This window comes from Panthera onca, chromosome E2 (assembly GCF_046562875.1).
Source record: "Panthera onca isolate mPanOnc1 chromosome E2, mPanOnc1 haplotype 2, whole genome shotgun sequence".
Taxonomy (NCBI): Eukaryota; Metazoa; Chordata; class Mammalia; order Carnivora; family Felidae; genus Panthera; species Panthera onca.
In genome coordinates, this window is record NC_138353.1 from 44,537,789 (window position 1) to 44,558,141 (window position 20,353).

Below are 20,353 nucleotides of genomic sequence, written 5' to 3' on the forward strand. Positions count from 1 at the left end.
GACTTTTGATATTTATGCACAAGTCTAAGTTACTTAGTCATGATATTTGTATTTATTCATTCACTCAAAATGAATTTACACCTAGATTCTAGCCACATGTAGTTTACAGCTTAGTAGAAGAGATTGTATGTGAATAAACAGTGATAACAGTATTTTAAAGGGTTTCATAATTCGATCTAGATTGGAGAATGAAATTAATATGTTTGACTTTTAACTTTTATTTGCTAATAGGGCAATACTTTTGTGCACCTTATACCAGAGTATATGGTTTGCCCCTATACTTAATAATTGTAATTGAAGTTTAGAACTTTAACATTTTTTGGTAAAGTAGTTTAAGTCTTGAGAGGGTTATATAGCTGAAGAGTGTGTAGGGAGTATGTACTTATTTACTCTGATTGTTTCTGTAGGTTAATTGTAAAGGTCAAAACAGATTATGAGCTTTCTATCCCTGATAAGTGAGTCTGTCTTGTGCTTAACTGTATTGTAAGTACTAATTTGTAATAAAATTCAAATTTGCCCAGTAATCATATATACTATATACCATACTGCTAGTTTGGACCTTAGGTATTAAAATACTTTTTTTTTTTTTTAACGTTTATTCATTTTTGAGAGACAGAGACAGAGCACGAGCAGGGGAGGCCCAAGAGAGAGAGGGAGACAGAATCTGAAGCAGGCTCCAAGCTCTGAGCTGTCAGCACAGATTGGAGCTTTTCAGAGTACATGATGGGTGCATCATTTCACATTTTCAGCAGCAATGTGTGAGAGTTCTGATTTCTCCATATCCTTGTCAACACTTAATATTATCTCTTTTTTATTATAGACATCTTTATGGTTTTGATTTCCATTTCCCTATTGACTAATACTGTTGAGCATCTTTCCATGTGTTTATTGGCCGTTAGTATGTCTTCATTGGAAAAATGTGTATTCAAGGATTTTGGCATTTTTAAATTGAATTACTTGTCTTATTGTTGAGTTGTAAGAATTCCTTATATATTCTGTACACAAGTCCCTTATCAAATAGGTGATTTACAGAAATTTTCTCCCATTCTGTGGGTTGTCTTCACTTTCGTGATGGTACCTTTTAATGCATTAACATTTTAAATTTTGCTTAAGTCTATTTTATCTTTTGTTGTTGTTGCTCATGGTTTGTATCATATTTAAGAAACTGTTGGCTAACTTAGTGTCACAAAGACACCTATATTTTCTTTTGAGAGTGTTATAGTTTTGGCTTTCATATTTTGATCTTTGATCCACTTTGAGTTAATTTATTTTTGGTGTCTCAATTCTTTTTCATTTGTCTGTTCTTATGTCAGTACTGTTCTGTCTTGATTATGTAGCTTTGAAATAAATCTTGAAATTGAGAAGGGTGAGTCTTCCAATTTTGTTCTTCTTTTACGGGATTATTTTGGCTACTCAGAGTTCCTTGAATTTCCATTGAGTTTTAAGATTAGCTTCTCAACCTCTGCAAAAGAGTGAGCTGTGGTTTTAATACAGATTGTATTGAATCTATTTTGAAGAGTGTCGTTTGTGGAATATTGCCATCTTAATAATATTAAACCTTCCTGTCTAGGACCATGGGATTTTTTTCCCTTTTATTTAGATCTTTAATTTCTTTCAGTAGTGTCTTGTAGTTTTCAGAGTATACGTTTTACACATCTTTTTAAACATTTATTTTTACATATTCTTTTTAATCATTGTTTTTAAGTGTTAGCAAAATTACAGAAATAATTTGAGGAATGGTCTCTTAAAACTTAGGAGAACTCTAGTATTGAAGTACTAGATTATACATATAGTCAGAAAAAAACCAAACTGTGGTAAAATAATTGTAAAATATTGTAAAAATTAAAGCTGCCATAAAATTAAAGCTGCAATAAGCCATAAAGAACATCTAGTAAAGTCCAGTTTTGTTTAAAAAGTTGTACTGGGTGGGGGCGCCTGGGTGGCTCGGTCGGTTAAGCATCTGACTTCGGCTCAGGTCATGATCTCGCGGTCCGTGAGTTCGAGCCCTGCGTTGGGCTCTGTGCTGACTGCTCAGAGCCTGGAGCCCGTTTCAGATTCTGTGTCTCCCTCTCTCTCTGCCCCTCCCCCGTTCATGCTCTGTCTCTCTCTGTCTCAAAAATAAATAAACGTTAAAAAAATTAAAAAAAAAAAAAAAGGTTGTACTGGGTGGTAATTTTCTCAAGGATAGCAACTATACCTTGCCTTCTCATAGCATTTGGCACAAGTGCTTTATAATCTAAAAGGTGCTTCATAAATATTGAAGAATGAATGAATACCACATCCAGAAAAGAAGGAAGGAATGATATTGAAAGTCTGAGAAGATTATGTTCTAGTCATATAAAACCTTGTGGAAAGCTTCAATTGAAATAACAATTGCATTAAAATTACAACAGATCAAAAACTAGGCCTTTAAAGAATCAGAGCTATTTAAAGACAAAAATTTAGATAATAAAGATGAAAATGGAGGTAAATTTGTTCTCTAAACCTAGAATACTCAAATAAGAAAGTTTTCTTGAAACTTGAATGTAACAATGTTAAGGCAAAGTGTATGACTATGTAATAGTTCTCTTAGGGGAACTTTTACATGTTACAACTGAAAATAAATAGGATCTAGAATGGTTAGTTAAATTAATACATAATAAGATGACCATCATGGTTAATTAATTGAGAAAGCTGGAGATGTGAATTTAATTTTATGGTATAGAAAATATTTAGTGCCTTTATCAGAAAATGTAATTTTTCCCAACAGAACTTTTTTCTCTGTGCTTGGGATAGTTATATTTTGGGTGGTGGGTCTTAGGAAAAAAGGTTTTTAAAAATTCTGTGCCCCACAGAACAGAATAACCAGGAAAGATGATGTGATTTTATAGAACTGAAAGAAGACATTTTTATTCAGCATCAGTTCTGCATAACTTAGCTTTTTCAAGTATAGTTTTCCTGGGAATTCAGTAGAGTGAAGTGGGGTATGTGTATGGGTGTGTGTGAAGATCATTTCTGTTAAACCCTTGGTCTTCAACAACTATTCAGTCTTCTCATTTTTAACTGTCATTTTCTAGGATCAAACTTCACTTTAAGTATGTAAGTGAATGAGAAGTAAGCCTTAATCTTTTTTATAGACAGATTTTAAAAACTGTGTGTGTATATCTTTCATGTGTAGAAACACTGCTTAAAATTTTTTTTTAGCCTTTAATTTCTGCAGGGTCTTAGGAGGGATATAGCATCTAAGACAACGATTTGGGACTACCATACTTGTATTATTTATTTCATTGGTATAATACCACTAATTTTGGAATAATTGTGTTAAGAGTTAAGGATACTTTTTAAACACTTTTTTTTCTTTTTAATGTTTATGTTTGAGAGAGAGCGAGTGCGCACAAGTGGGGAATGATTATTGGGAATGATTATAACAATAAGTTTACTTAATATCCATCACCACATGTAGTTACAGTTTTTTTCCTGTGATGAGACTTTTTTTACTCTCTTAGCAACTTTCAAATATACAATACGGTATTGGCAACTATAGCCACCCTGATGTACATTATATCCCTAGAACTTACTTGTCTTCTGAACTGGAATTTTGTACCATTGATCAGCTTCACCTATTCCCCCCACCACTTGCCACTTCTGGAAACAATCAGTCTCTTTTCTGTAGTTCTCTGTACCTGTGAGTTCAGGGTTTTTGTTTTATATTATTTTCTTTTGTTTTAGATAACACATATAAGTGAGATCATACAGCATTTGTCTTTCTCTGTCTTATTTCACCTAGCTTAATGTTCTCAAGTTCCATTCACGTCACATACAGCAGGATTTCCTTCTTTTTTATGGCTCAGTAATATTCCTGTTCATGTGTGTATCACTTTTTCTTTACTCATGTAAAGTATCCCATCGATGGACACTTAAGTTGTTTCCACGTCTTGACTATTGTATGTAATGTTTCGGCGAACATGGGGGTGCAGGTATCTTTTCAAGATAGTGATTTCATTTTCTTAGGATAAATACCCAGAAATGAAATTGCTGGATCATATGGTAGTTTTATTTTTAATTTTTAATTTTTTGAGGAACCTTCATACTGGTTTACATAGTGGCTGCCCCTGATTGACATCTTTTTAAGTATAGAAATTGATTCTGTTTGAATAAAAATGTGTTCTTTGTATTTTTTTTAATGTTTATTTATTTTTGAGAGAGAGGATGAGCACAGGAGGCACAGAGAGAGAGGGAGAGAGAATCCCAAATAGGCTCCTCACAGTCAGTGCAGAGCCTGACGCAGGGCTCAGACTTACAAACGAACCGTGAGATCATGACCTGAGCTGATATAGAGTCCGACGCTTAAGCAACTGACTGAGCCACCCAGGTGCCCCAAAAATGTGTTCTTTAAGAGAAACACTTAAGTGGTTGCCTATAAATGAATACAGTATGAAGAGAGTCTACTCCATCTTATTGATTAGAACAATTATTTGTCTATATAATATATAATGTTATATGATATAGCAGAATACTGCTTGTGCTATTATACATATTTATTTAAGTTATATGTAAGAACATACTGACTTTGGGGCACCTGGGTGGTTCAGTCAGTTAAGTGTCGGATTTCGGCTCAGGTCATGATCTCACAGTTCATGAATTGAGCCCTACATTGAGCTGTGCGCTGACAGTGGAGATCCTGCTTTTAGATCCTCTGTCTCCCTCTCTCTCTGCCCCTCCCCAACTCATACATGCTCTCTTTCTCTCAAAAATGAGTAAATATTTTTTTAAAAAGAACATACTTTAATATCTTTCCCATAATTATTGGTAAATGTATAGATTTTTGTAAATGTTTATTTGTTTTTGAGAGAGAGAAAAAGAGTGCAAGCACGTACATGCACACTGGTTGGGTATGGACAGAGAGAAAGAAGGAGACAGAGGAGCCGAAGTGGGCTCTGTGCTGACAGCAGAGAGCCCGATGTGGGCTCAAACTCTTGAACCGTGAGATCATGACCCAGCCAAAGTCAGACACGTAACCGACTGAGTCACCCAGATGCCCGCATGTAAATGTTTTAATGTAAAAACACCGATACAATAAAAATACAAAAGCAATGATACAATAATCAAGATGTATGCAATATCAATAAACACATGAAAAGTTTTTCAGCATCATTGGTCATTAGGGAAATGCAAATTTAAAGTACAGTGAGATAATACTTTCTACCCACCTAGGATGGCTATAATCAAAAAGACAGGTGTGGCAAGCTGGTGGACAAATCACTTTGTATACTGCTAGTGGAAGTGTAAAATGGTACAGCCACTTTAGAAAATAATCTGGTAATTCCTCAAAAAATTAAACATAGGGTACCATATAATCTAGTAATCTCACTTCTAGATAGATACCCAACAGAAATTAAAACTTCTGTATACACAAAAACCTGTACATAATAGCAGCATTATTCTTAATAGCCAAAATGTGGAAACAGCCTAGATGTACATCAACTGATGAATGGGTGGATAAAATGTACATCCATTCAATGGAGTAATATTTGGCATAAAAAAATGAATTACTGGTACATGCTACAACATGGATGAATCTTGAAAACATGCTAAGTAAAAGAAGCCAGTCACAAAAGACCACATATTGTATGATTCCATTTATATGAAATGTACAGAATAGCCAGATCTATAGGGGCAGAAGGTAGATTAGTGGTTCCTTGGGTGAAGTGGGAGTTGAGGATAGGGATGACAGTAAAAGGTTTGGGGGTTCTTCTGGAAGAGTGATAAAAATGTTCTAAAATTTATTGTGGTGATAGTTGCACAACATTTTGACTATACTAAAAACCAAGTGTCCATCAACAGATGAATGGATAAATAAAATATGGTCTTATGCAGATAACGGAATATTATTCACCTTAAAAAGGAATGACATTCTAATACATTTTACAATGTGGATGAAAACATATTTTAAATGAAATAAGCCAGGTACAAAAAGGACAAATATTGTAGGATTTCTTGAAGTATCTAGAATAGACATAGAAAGTAGAATAGTGGTCACTAGGGACTATGGTGAGAGGGCATTGGAGAGTTATTGTCTAATGGGTACAGAGTTTATATTTGAAATGATGAAAAAGTGCTGTGAATGGGTAGTGGTGATGGTTGCACAACATCGTGAATGAACTTAAGGCCATTGAATTGTACACTTAAAAAATGCAGTGGTGGGGTGCATGGGTTGCTCAGTCATTTGAGCATCCAACTCTTGATGTCAGCTCATGTCATGATCCTAGGGTCATGGGATTGAGCCCCACATCAGGCTCTTGGCTGAGCACGGACCCTGCTTAAGATTTTATCTCTCTCTCCCTCTGCCCCTCTCCCTGGCTCTTGCATATGTGCGCATGCACTGTTTCTCTCTCTCTCTCTCTCGTTCTCTCTCTAAAATAATAATAAAAAAAAAAGATGCAGTGGTAAATTTTATGTTATGTATATTTTACCACAAAAATATATTAAAACAGAAGAAGGTAATTTTTTTAAAATTAAAGTTTATTTATTTTGAATGAGCAAACACAAGCAGGGGAGGGGAAGAGGGAGAGGGAGAGAGAGAATCCCAAGCAGGCTCTGTGCTGATAGTACAGAGCCTGATGCAGGGCTCAGACTCATGAACCATGAGATCATGACATGAGCCAAAACCAAGAGTCAGATGCTTAACCAACTGAGCCACCTAAAAAGTAATTTTAAGAGTCTAATATACACTGACTTTTTTGGTGAAGTTACTGACAGAGGTAATTATGTGGTAGTACATTGAAAAGAGACTGTCCCATTTAACAGAGTATATTTTAGTTATCTAAATCATATATGGTTTTCTTTCTTGTGTTTTCATATGTGAATTTCTCTTGCTTTCTGTAGGGGACCCATAATCTTTAACTTTAAATGTGAATGGGATGACCTAGACATCACTGAGTGTGCTGCATCTTGAATGCTCAAACCCAAAATTTTGATGAGCCAGTCTAGACTACAGATGACTTTGTGAAAAATTCATGGAGTAGACACATTAAGCTCGTTTAGAGTGGAAATTTTTTTTTTACTATTAATATGCATAGTTGATTCATTTTGTTGATTTCTGGAAAGCAAATGTTTATATTTAATAGTAGCAAGTGGATTGCAGTTTTCCAATAAATGTCACAGAATTGTGGCAGTGAGCCAGGAAGAAGAAAAGCTGCATTAGTGAAGTTGAGACACACTTCTGTAGCTATGGTAACCGTAAACTGTACTAAGTCTCAAAAAGGTATTCTCTTTGTGTTGGTACGATTAATTAGACATTAGTAGGGGTTAATGAGGACTCTACATAACTGCTTGATTAAATATAGGTGTAATTGTATTCATCAGAGGGCCTGGGTAAGAGGCATTGTTGGGTAGTTTAGTATTTTTTTGGGGTGAGCATTAAAGTGCTTAATTTCCTTTTCTTTAATTTGCTTTGTTATGGTCCTCCACTACAAAAATACTTTCTATTTAGAAATGTTTTATTATTGCCGTACTTCAGGTTTTAATTTGAGAATAAATGAGAAAATATGAACATCATTCAATTTAGTAAATTAACCCTGACTAGTATTTGTATGTTTACTAATAAATGCATATTACTCTGTGCACAAGTAGATTTTATGAATAAATAATGTTTTAAGCATAAATTAGGCACTTTGGGGCCCTTTCTGACTCTTGATTTCGGCTCAGGTCATGATCTCGCAGTTCATGGAGCCCTGCATCAGGTCCCATGCTGACAGCTCTGACAGCACATAGCCTGCTTGGGATTCTCTTTCCTCCTCTCTCTGCCCCTACCCAGCTCATACTCTTCTCTCTCTCACGCTTTGTCTCTCAAAATAAAGAAGTAAACTTAAAAAAATAAGTAAGTAAACATATCTTTAAAAAAAACCAACAAAAAAATAAATTAGGCACTCTGGTAATTCATAATAATTGTTGTAAAATGATTGGTGCTTTTATAAGTAAGAATTTCTTGATGGATACCATGGCTTACCGGTAGTCTAATATTTCCCCTAATTATAGAAACTAACTCCAAAGAAAATTTAAGATTAGGTCTTTTTTTTTTTAACGTTTATTTATTTTTGAGACAGAGACAGAGCATGAACAGGGGAGGGGCAGAGAGAGAGGGAGACACAGAATCTGAAACAGGCTCCAGGCTCTGAGCTGTCAGCACAGAGCCCGGCGCGGGGCTCGAACTCACGTACTGTGAGATCATGACCTGAGCCGAAGTCGCATGCTTAACCGACCGAGCCACCCAGGCGCCCCAAGATTAGGTCTTTAATCAGGGTTGAATATACTCATTTGATAGAATTATAATGGGCTGCTTGAGGTGGCAAGCTTCTGGAGGGAGGTGGCATCCAATTCTAAAAATAGAAAGGTAAACTAAAACTGAAAGATAAATTTGTGTTCTCACCATACTTGTTTGCTTGTTTGTGTGTAAATACAAAAGTGCATTTTCCCTTAAATTTATATGTGTTTTGCTCTCTTATGCCTTTATACTAAGAAGTCTTTCTTCAACTTGTTGGGCCTCTTCAGAAACATCAGTTGTCAACCAGCATATGGAAGCCAGTTGTATTTTGATATATTCCAAATCAAATGGACTTAGAAGTGAAATTTAGCAGTCTTTTTATTGTATGAGCAAAATGAAACAAAAAGTGAACCATGAGAAGTAAACTCTTGTGAAAAAATCATTTTAGGTTGGACCCTATGGTATTTGTCCAGAAGAGATAACCTATCCATCTGCAAATGCCAAATTAGAGAGAAATTGGTAGAGAAAAGGTACTGGTCCTTTTTGCATTAAGAACTATTTGTATATTCACCATCTAGTTCTTGAACAAAAGTAGACCAGAACATTATATGGAAGGTCCGTCTCAGTGTGTTGGATCTTTCCTTTTCCTTCTTTCTTTTTAGCAGGACAATGTTCATCTACTTGACTACTAATTGTGTTTTGCAGAGATAATGGATTGTAGTAAACATAGCTCTTTATAAAGGGACTGGATGGTGCGTTCTGTGAGAAAAATACCATATTATGGTTTTTTTCGTGCTAGTAGCACATCCACATTTGAATTGCAAAAAAATCCTTAAATATACATAAAATTCAGTACAGAAATTCAGAGGATACCATTTAATAAAAATAAGAGTAAAAAAGGTTTTATCAGTTAAAATAGCTAGGAATAGACAGTACAAAGCAATATCCCTAATTTTGGTTATTTAAAATTGAATAGAAACTGCAAGTTGCAGAGTCTGTACTTCAAGATGATTCAGATCACTCCTTTGAGTCTTCAGGGTAAGGTTCTTGAATTCCAGTCCCAGAAATTAAAAGAGAAGTGTCTGCCTCCCTTCCTCCCTTCCCTCCTTCCTTGCTTGCTTCCTTCCTTCCTTTCTCTCTTTCTATCTCTGAGCAGCAAGAAGCTATTTTCTTTGATACTTTGTTTTGTTCTTTTGTTTTCTTGGATCCCTTTTCTGTATATTTGTCTTCCATCATAGGTGATTCTTTGACAACCCAGGTATCTAAAATCTCTTTACTTTGGCTTTTGTACATCTCAGTACAGATTTTTAATGAGTGCTAAGTGTCAGGTGACTAGATATGACTATTCCAAATGAACCAATGAATTGGCAAATCTTGTTTTAGGCAATTAGGCTATGGTATACAAAGGAAGCAAAATGGTTTTCTAATAAGTTTAGGTTTGAGCATTTATTTAAAAAACCGTTAGGCAAAGTTTAGGATTTCTCAGGGATAGGTATTTCACAGTACAGACCAGTACTATTTCTTTGTATTGTAAAAATAAAACTCAGTTGAATTTCAGTTTGTAAATATTGGAAAATTGTCATTCACAGTTACTTTGTCTCAGGTTAGAAGATCATAAGGAGAAAATAAATTCTAAAGTGATATAGACAACATCATATTTTAATTTGTTAAGTTGTATTCTATATCTTTTCCGGGCTTTTTTCTCCCTTAGCCTGACAGGATAAGAAGGTTTGTCCCACTTATGTCCCACTGAGTCTCTTGTTGCCTCAAAGGTGAGTTGTTTTCTAACAACTTACTTCAGTAATTACACACTTTTGCCTTATTTAATTTCTCCACAGAAATTATGGGTCACACAGAAATTATGTTGTGGGACCCTATTCTCTGCTTTATAGCAGATCTAATTCCAAGGTCTAATGCCCAACTACTTAGGAACTTTAATATCTCACTTCATGGGGCCAGTGTTCTTGTTGAAGAGCATTAGTCTTCTGCTCTGACCATATAGAATTTTGAAACATTAAGACAATTTGAAAAAAATTTGTTTGTATGTTTACCATCCTGTCTCCCATGATAATATGTTAACATGGAGATGACAGTGCGTGTAAAGATGTGGACAGTGAGTGTAAAGATGTGCGTGTAAAGACTGTCTGGCTTCAGGTTCTGATTATGTTGTTCCCTAGGTGTGTGACAGCTTGGGCAAGTTTACTGACCTCTGTGCCTCAGCTTTTTCATCTGTAAAACGCTGTCGATAACAGAGTTTTCATCATAGGGTTGCAAGAATTAAATGAGTTAATGTGAGTAAAGTGTTTAGAGTCATACCTAGCATAAACTACATAAGTTGTTGTTATGATTATGGGAATATAGTTACTGCATAAGCTACATAAGTTGTTATGGTTATGGGAATATAGTTGCTACATTATCTCTTTTTTTAAAGGATAAAAACCATACTTTTATTCTAAGATCATTATTAGTACCCAAGAAAAAGTGGAAAACATCACATTTTATGTTGCCATCCAGTTTTTTCCAGCACCATTTGTTGAAGAGACTGTCTTTTTTCCAGTGAATATTCTTTCGTGCTTTGTCAAAGATTAGTTGACCATATGGTCATGGGTCCATTTCTGCATTTTCTGTTCTGTTCCATTGGTCTATGTGTCTGTTTTTCTGCTAGTACCATACTATTATAATGACTACGGCTTTGTAATACAACTTGAAGTCTGAAATAGTGATGCCTCCAGTTTTGTTTTTTTCTTTTTCAGGATTGCTTTGACTATTAGGGGTCTTTTGTAGTTCCATACAAATTTTAGGATTGTTTGTTCTGCTCTGCAAAAAAGGCTGGTGGTATTTTGATAAGGATTTCATTAAATGTATAGATTGCTACGGGTAGTATAAACATTTTAACAGTGTTCTTCCATTCCATGAGCATGGAATGCTTTTCAATTTCTTTCATAAACATTCTATAGCTTTCAGAGTGCAGATCTTTTACCTCTTTAGTTAGGTTTATTTCTAAGTATCTTAATGATTTTGGTGCAATTACAAATGGATCAATTCCTTGATTTCTTTTACTGCTGTTTCATTATTGGTGTATAGAAATGGAAACAGAGTTCCGCACATTGATTTTATATCCTGCACCTCTTCTGAATTTATGTATTCGTTCTAGCAATTTTTTGGTGGAGGCTTTCAGGTTTTCTACATAGAGTATCATGCTGTTGGCAAGTAGTGAAAGTTTGACTTCTTCCCTGCCAGTTTCAATGCCTTTTATTTCTTTTTGTTGTCTGATTGCTGAGGCTAAGACTTCTAGTACTGTGTTAAATAGTAATGGTGAATAGTGGACATCCTTGTCTTGTCCCTGACTGTAGGGGAAAGGCTCTCAGTTTCTCCCCATTGAGGATGATATTAGCTGTGGGTTTTTTGTATATGGCCTTTATGATGTTGAGGTATGTTCCATCTATCCCTAGTTTGTTGAGAGTTTTTATCAACAATGGATGCTATATTTTGTCAAATGCTTTTTCTATATCTATTCGCAGGATCATTTGGTTCTTATCTGTTCTTTTATTAATGTGGTATGTCACACTGATTGGCAAATATTGAACCAGCCCTGCAGCCCAGGAATAAATCCCACTTGATCATGGTGAATAATTCTTTTAATGTCCTATTGAATTCAGTTTGCTAGTATTATATTGAGGATTTTTGCATCCATGTTCATTAGGGATATTGACCTGTGATTCTTTTTAGTGGGGTCTTTTTGTCTAGTTTTGGAATCAAGGGAGTGCTGGCTTCATAGAATGAGTTTGGAAGTTTTCCTTCCATTTCTATTTTTTGGAACCGTTTGGGAAGAATAGGTATTAACTCTTCTTTAAATGTCAGGTAGAATTCCTCTGGGAAGCCATCTGGCCCAGGACTCTTGTTTGTTGGGAGATTTTTGATTACTGATTCAGTTTCTTTGCTGGTTATGGGTGTGCTCAAATTTTCTATTTCTTCCTGAAAACATCACATTTTATTCATTTTTTAAATTTTTTTTTTTTTTTTTTTTTTAGAGAGAGAGAATAAGCAAGGGAGGGGCAGAGAGAGAGAGAGAGAAAGAGCCCAACGTGGTGTTCAATCTCATGACCCTGAGATCTTGACCTGAGCTGAGACCCAAGAGTTAGACACTCAACCAAATGAACCACCCAGGCACCCCAACATCACATTTTATTTTTTTTTTTTTTTTTTTTTTTAATTTTTCAACGTTTATTTATTTTTGGGACAGAGAGAGACAGAGCATGAACGGGGGAGGGACAGAGAGAGAGGGAGACACAGAATCAGAAACAGGCTCCAGGCTCTGAGCCATCAGCCCAGAGCCTGACGCGGGGCTCGAACTCACGGACCGTGAGATCGTGACCTGGCTGAAGTCGGACGCTTAACCGACTGCGCCACCCAGGCGCCCCATCATCACATTTTAAATAAAGCAGAATAAGGGGCGCCTGGGTGGCTCAGTTGGTTAAGCGTCCGACTTCGGCTCAGGTCATGATCTCGTGGTCCGTGAGTTCGAGCCCCGCGTCAGGCTCTGTGCTGACTGCTCGGAGCCTGGAGCCTGTTTCAGATTCTGTGTCTCCCTCTCTCTGCCCCTCCCCCGTTCATGCTCTGTCTCTCTCTGTCTCAAAAATAAATAAATATTTAAAAAAATTAAAAAATAAATAAAGCAGAATAAGTATTATTTTGAGTCATTTTGGCATTCTCTGTGTGTGGCTGTTTTCCTTTGGGTGGTATCTTGATTTATCTGATTGTAGACATACTAACAGTGCCAAAGTTTCTTTGGGTTAGAAAACAATTTTTGCTAGTACAATAGCAACTAATACTTCCAACCATCTCTTCTTTACTAACGATTGTATTATCTAAGGTGTCTGGTTTTCAAGGCTTAGTTTTCTTATTCTGAGTGAATTAGATGAAGTAGAAAAGCTTTAGATAGTTACAGGCTGGCCACCGGGGAAAAATTACTTCCTGTTACATATTATTTGCAATTCAGTTCATTTAGAGGTACCTGTTTGATAGTGAGAGAAAGTACAGAATTTATAGTCAGGAAACATGTGTTTAAATAATCAGTTTTACATTTTGCTAGTCTTATTTAATTTAATCCTTTCATCCTCATTTCCTCTTTATCTAACAGGGTTATTATGAAGTTACATGAAATAATGTTTTTCATTATGCTGGTACTTAAAAACATTTGAATGTGAATGTCTAATTTGCTCTAGATATTTTGAGAAAAAGTTGAGTATATATATTTGAAGAAAAATTAATTTTTTTAGGACAAGTCATTCTTTTTGGGTGCTTAAGATATTTTTAGAAAGTTCTCAAAAATTGAAAGCTTATTTTTTTCAAATTACAATAAAATTATACTTTTTAATGCTTATTACACAAAAAGCTAGGCTCTTGTAAAAGTATAAGTCATATAAAGTAGAAAAGGAAAATAATATGTACTCCTATCACACAGAGGTAATCACTGTTCATATTTTGATGTATAATATCTCATTCTGTACTTATCTGTTCTGTGTGTGTATGGACATTTTATGTTTGTTTTTTCTAAAATAGGATCATATTATGAATTTTGTAACCTCTTTTCTCTTAATATATTTTGAATACCACTCTAGGTTAATAAATGGAGTGTAACTTAGCTTTATTTTTTATTGTGACAACTCTAGACAATATAAAAATATAAAGAATAAAGTAAAACTCACAAAAAATTTCATCTCTCCTAGATAGCCACTATTATATTTTGATACATATACATATTTTTTACATAAGTGAGATTATTTTCGTTAGGTTTTATACAGCTGTAGCACGCTTCCCTCACTCAAGAATATATTTTCTATGGTCCAGATAGATCTGTGTCTTTATTTTTAATGGCTACATTATATTTCATTATATGGATGTATCATCCTATGTGTTTTCAGTTTTTTCTATCAAAACTTGGAAGCTATGGTTCAGGAATGTTGAAGATGAGTGGTTAGGATCAATATGATAGAAAAACTCTAAGGACAGCGTAAAGGAATTCTTCAAAACAAAATCTCATGTTTTTCTTAAAGTTGTACCCCATTGGTCTTTTTCTTTTTCATTTTGTACTTTTCCCTGCTAATGCTGCCTTATGTTTAATCTGTTAGAATTAAAATACACACACAGACACTCCTTGAATTTTTAAAAATGTGAAAGTACAAAACAAGGATAAATCGCATGAAAGTGTGTTGTTTCTTGATATAACCACTATTAATATGTTGGTGATTATTCTTTCAGACATCTATGTATGTGTATAAATCTACATATTCATATATTTCTGCATAAATTGGATTATACAATCATGTTTTCTTATCTGCTTACAGATATTATTAAATAGAGATCTGTTTTGCTATTACTGCAGAATATTCTATAGTTTAAGTAACAGAATATACTTATATCAGCCAATCCTTTGATCATGGGCTATTTTCCTTTTTAACTGTTACAAACATCACTGCAATGAACATAGTAAGTAGTGCATACATTTTTTTTCTGTACTGTTATGGATATTTCCTGTGAATAATAATAGCTCATACTTAATGTAGTATCTTCACTATGGTAAACAGTGTTCTAAGCACCTAAATTTGTCTTTTATTTATAAATTTATTTTGCTGTTAAATTTCAAGGAGAATCCTTCAGACTTGCGTCTTTTAGCTTTATCTAAAGGATGCAGTAACTAAATAAGACTACCTACATGTAATTGAGTAAGACCATACTCAAACCATCCTGTAATATATAGTGTTGTGGTTAAGTGCTTAGGCTTTGGAGCCAGAACAGATCTATATTCAAAAATCCTTGCTCTGCTACTTACTTTGGTTGTAGAACTCCAAACTTCACCTTTCCAGTTTTTTAAATGAAAGGCATTTAAGGCATAAGACCATTTTTTCAATGGGAGGATTTTTAAACTAAGATGAAATAATAATTATTTCCTTCAGGGTACAACTTAAAATTATTTCCTTTTCTAGGTTAAGGAAAGGTAGAGAAATTTTGGTTATCATCTTTTTACTTTTTTGAGAGAAGGAGACACAGAATCTGAAGCTGGCTCCAGGCTCCGAGCTGTCAGCACAGAGCCCGATGCAGAGCTCGAACTCACAAACCACGAGATCATGACTTGAGCCAAAGTCTGATGCGTAACTGACTGAGCCACCCGGGTGTCCCAGTTATCATCTTTTGTTTAATAAGTGTTCATTAATGGGGCGCCTGGGTGGCTCAGTCGGTTGAGCGTCTGACTTCGGCTCAGGTCATGATCTCACGGTTTGAGTTTGAGCCGCGCATCAGGCTCTGTGCTGACAGCTCTGAGCCTGGAGTTTGCTTTGGATTCTGTGTCTCCCTTTCTCTCTGCCCTTCCCCCACTTCTGCTCTGTCTCTCAAAAATAAATAAACATTTAAAAAAAATAAGTGTTCATTAGTGAAATCTGTGCTATTCTTATAAATCATATTCAAAGAATAGTTAATGCAGGGAAGTGCCCATGATGGATGTTAAATTAAAAAAAAAAAAAAAGAAGATAGAGGGATGCCTCGGTGGCTCAGTCAATTAAGCGACTGGCTCTTGATTTCCTCTCAGGTCATGATCTCACAGTTCATGAGATCAAGTAGGTTCATGAGGTCAAGTATTGGGCTCTGCTGACAGTGCAGAGCCCGCTTGGGATTCTGTCTCTCCCTCTCTTTCTTTGTTCCTCTCCTACTTGTGCATGCACAGCTCTCTCTCAAAATAAATAAATAAACTTAAAAAAAATTAAATAGGGGTGCCTGGGTGGCTTAGTGGGTTAAGTGTCCGACTTCGGCTCAGGTCATGGCCTCACAGTTCTTGAGTTCAAGCCTTGTATCAGTCTCTTTGTTTTCAGCACAGAGCCCACTTTGGATCTTCTGTCCCCCTCTCTGTCTGCCCCTCCCCCCCCAAATTAAAATAAATGTTAAAATTTTTTTAATTAAAAAAATTAGATACAAAGTAATGATCCCAGTTTTATTTTAAAAAATAAGACTAGTAGGAAATAAAATGTTAGGATGATGATCTCTGAGAATTGGGATTTGAAGTGACTTTATTTTCTCTTTTATACTTAAAAAAAATTGTTTTAATGTTTATTTTTGAGAGAGAGACAGAGAGTGAGTGGGGAGGGGCAGAGAGAGAGGGAGACACAGAGTCCAAAGCAGGCTCCAGGCTCTGAGCTGTCAGCACAGAGCCGGACACAGGGCTCAGACTCAGAACCGCAAGATCAGGACCTGAGCTGAAGTCAGATGCTTAACCTAACTGAGCCACCCAGGTGCTCCTTTTCTCTTTTATATTAAAAAAAAAAAGTTTCTGGGGGTGCCTGGGTGGCTCAGTCAGTTGACTGTCCAACTTGTTTAATAGGAAGTGTTTGGGTACCACATCCTTATTTCACCCTCTGGAAGATTAGGTACTTATCAGCCGTTGACTATCGTATGCTGTTTCTTTCTTATTAAATTTGCCTCTGGATAGGGATCAAGAAAATTATAATTTTGATGATCGTTGCAGAAAGTTGAGACCACCATTAAAGTCTTTAAGCCATTGCAAAGTTTCTCAGGAAAGACTTTTGCCGGCTTCTCTCCCATTTCATAAAAAGACCTCAATCACATAACTCCCAAGTGTCGAGATTGAAGACTCGGATGCCAGCAAGACTCAGAGTGTAATGCAAATCAGTGAAATTGGCTGAATGGTACTTACAGTAACTGGAAAGCACACTAAAAGAGGCAGCTCCAGTTTTCCTTATGGGAATATATACTTAATGTTGCCAGATCTTCTGATTTGTCAAGAGGAGCCAGAAATCTAGATTTTTATGTAAAATCCCATTATTAAACGTTGACAGTTAGTTCAAAATGTTTTAGAACACTGTGCAGGCCAAATATATCTGGAGTCCAGATATGTCTTATAGAAGATGCAAGACCTGCAGAAAGAAAAGCTTTGTATTTTTAAGTGAAATTAGAGTTATCTTGGAATGAGCATGAGGTATTCACCTGATTGCCTTGGGAATAAAATAAATAATGCTCATGGAATATGTCAGTAATACTTCTTCATTGCATACCCTTTTGGGAGTAGGAATTATGACTTTTATTATTGTTAGTAACTCCAATTAATACTTCCACTCAGTGGTTCCTGGTAACCTCTCAGTGACTGCATGTAATTTAAGCCAAGTGGCTTCATCCGTAACAGAGTTTATAGGGTTGTGGTAGTGACAATCACAAATTATAACCAGTGTACATGTAAATTTTTGCACATTTTAAGTTGGGAGATTTTAGGTTGGGGGAGCAGCTGCAGTACTGTGTTGTTAATATGTTTTTAGCTCTTGTTTACCCTAACATCTGTGTTTTTAGCCTTACTAGGAAAATAGTAATTATTCCTATATTTTTTACTTTGTTTCTTACCTACAAAGTGAACTAATGTAAGTTGAACTTGACTGTTTTCACTTTTATTTTTTATTTAAAAAGTTTTTGTTTTTAATTTTTTAAGTTTATGTATTTTGAGAGAGAGACAGAGAGTGAGCAGGGGAGGGGCAGAGAGAGGTGGGAAAAGAGAGAATACCGACCAGGCTCTGCAGTGTCAGCGTGGAGCCTGATGTGGGGCTCGAACTCATGAACCATGAGATCATGACCTGAGCCGAAGTCGGACACTTAATCAACTGAGCCACCCAGGGCCTCCCCCCCACAATTTTTAAAAAATATTTGTTTATTTTTGAGAGAGAGACAGTGCAAGTGGGAGAGGGGCAAAGAGAGAGGGAGACACGACATCCGAAGCAGTCTCCGCTGTGAGCTATCAGCACAGAGCCTGATGTGGGGCTGGAACTCACGAACTGCGAGATTACACATGGCCTGAGCTTAACTGGACGCTTAACTAGCTGAGCCACCCAGGTGCCCCTCATTTTTGTTTTTTAAAGATGCTGGCCATATCATTAGATATTTCTTTCTTGTGAGTCATTTGTATGAACTTTGAATTCTGTTTCTTGCATGCATCCATCTATCCATTCATTCAGTAAGCATTATCTTGACCTTTTCAAAGATGCTAAGGCCCTGCATAATCTACTCTGCCATACCCACTAACTAACCATATCTCATTGTAGCAAGGGGAATGTCTTGGTTACTGTGTTTTAGTCACACTGTGCACCATTTGGTTACTCAGACATGCCATGTCTTTACCTGCCTAAAGTCTTTTATACATGCTGTTGCCTCAGATGTTTTTCTTCTCTTTCTGCTTTGAGTTGCTGATTCTTTCTTACCCTCAGGAACCACTCAGAGAAGCCTCCCTTAGATAGAAGAACTATCTTCTCTTAAAGTAGTTCTCACATTGTTCTTTCTTACAGATTCCTGCTTGTTTTCTTTTCTTTCTTTCTTTTTTTCTTTCTTTTTTCTTTCTTTCTTTCTTTCTTTTTTCTTTCTTTCTTTCTTTCTTTCTTTCTTTCTTTCTTTCGAGAGAAAGAGTACGAGCAGGGTAGGAGCAGAGAGAGAGGGGGACACAGAATCCGAAGCAGCCTCCAGGCTCTGAGCTATCAGCACAGAGCCCGATGAGGGGCTCAAACTCAGGAACTGAGAGATCATGACCTTAGTCGAAGTCAGAGGCTTAACTGACTGAGCCACCCAGCTGCCCCTGTTTGTTTTCTTCATAGCATTCATTCCACTTTGTATTTAAAAACTAGTTCCTTGTTCCAGAATATTTTCTGTTTCTCTCATTACAGAAAAACTCCTTAAAGACAGGGACCTCTTTTGTCTTACTCAATTTTGTATCTTTGGCTCACAGTAAATTACTTTTGAATTAATTAGTCATCAGCACAATAATCATATGCTTCCATGATGGTGGCCAGTGCTTTCTAGGCATATTGTATACATTATTGCTAGTGCTCATAACTCTATAAGGTAGATAGATATTTCTGCCATATTGTAATTGAGAAAAGTAACTTGCCCAAAGTCACACAGAAAATAAGTGATAAAAATATAATGAGAGCTCAGTTCTCACTGCCTTTGCTTTTTCATTATGACATGCTACCTACCTCTTATTTATTGTAAATAGTATTGGTATGCTAACATAGGGATCATACTGCTTTGTTATAGTGATTGCAGACGTGGTTTTCTCCTTCCTTCCTTATTCCCCCTTCGTGCAAAAAAGATTACAATAATATTTTAAATGCCTACTAATAGTATATCATGATTTTGACTTTCTGATAAAGCCAAATGAAAATTCGTGTATTTTTATTTAATAATAATATTCATACTCTCTTGTATTAGAACACTTATCCCCTGAGTCTTAACCTCTTAATTCTTCTATATGATATAATTAGCCATTTAAACATGATAGGTATGGAAGGATTTCTTACATGCCTCTTAAGCATCTACTTCTATAGCACAGCCATTGGCAAATAGAAATAATTGAATTCTCAGGATGCCTTGATGGCTCAGTCAGTTAGTTGGGTATTGACTCTTGATACCAGCTTGGGTCAGTGATCCCAGGGTTGTGAGATCGAGCCACATGTTGAACTCAGCAGTGAGCGTGGAGCCTGCTTGCAGTTCTCTCGCTCCCTCCCTCCCTCCCTCCCTCCCTCCCTTTCTCTCTCCCTCTTTCCCTCTCTTTCTCCCTCTGCCTTTTTCCCCTGCTCTTGCTTTCTTTCTATAAAATTAAAAAAAAAAAAAAAAAAAAGGGGGCCAGCTGGGTGGCTGTCTCAAGTTTTAAGCATCCAACTCTTGATCTTGGCTCAGGTCATGTTCTCATAGTTTGTGAGATCAAGCCCATGTCAGACTCACCATAGGGTTTGCTGGAGATTCTCTTTCTCCTTCATTCTCTGCCCCTCCTCCTCTTGCACATGTGTGCATGCATGTGGCATGTGTACACTCTCTAAAAATACATAAACATTAAAAATAAAATTAAAAATACAATAAAATAATTGACTTATCTTCTACAGCATTTTAAAACCATCCCACTGAAGTCCCTCAACTTTTTACCTCTTCATCTCAAATTTTTGTTTGGGTCTTCTTATTTTCTATTTCTCTCATGTCATTGGAAGAAATGCCCAGTCTTTTCCTAAGATGCCCCCAATCTTCTGGACTTGATTCCATGACATTTACCTCATTTTAATATTTTCCTCTCTT

General features: G+C 36.0%; 1 protein-coding gene across 5 annotated transcripts in view; it reads left to right on the forward strand.

The window, feature by feature from the left end:
* Positions 1-20,353, forward strand: part of NFAT5 (nuclear factor of activated T cells 5) — a 118,253-nt gene that overhangs the window by 10,133 nt on the left and 87,767 nt on the right. Inside the window, exon 1 of one of the 5 annotated variants that reach the window (XM_078438929.1) lies at positions 1,710-10,014. The exons of the other annotated variants lie outside the window; for them this stretch is intronic. The gene's annotated coding sequence lies outside the window, so the exon portion shown is untranslated. Of the gene's footprint in view, positions 1-1,709; positions 10,015-20,353 lie in introns of those variants that run through there. 5 annotated transcript variants of the gene reach the window in all.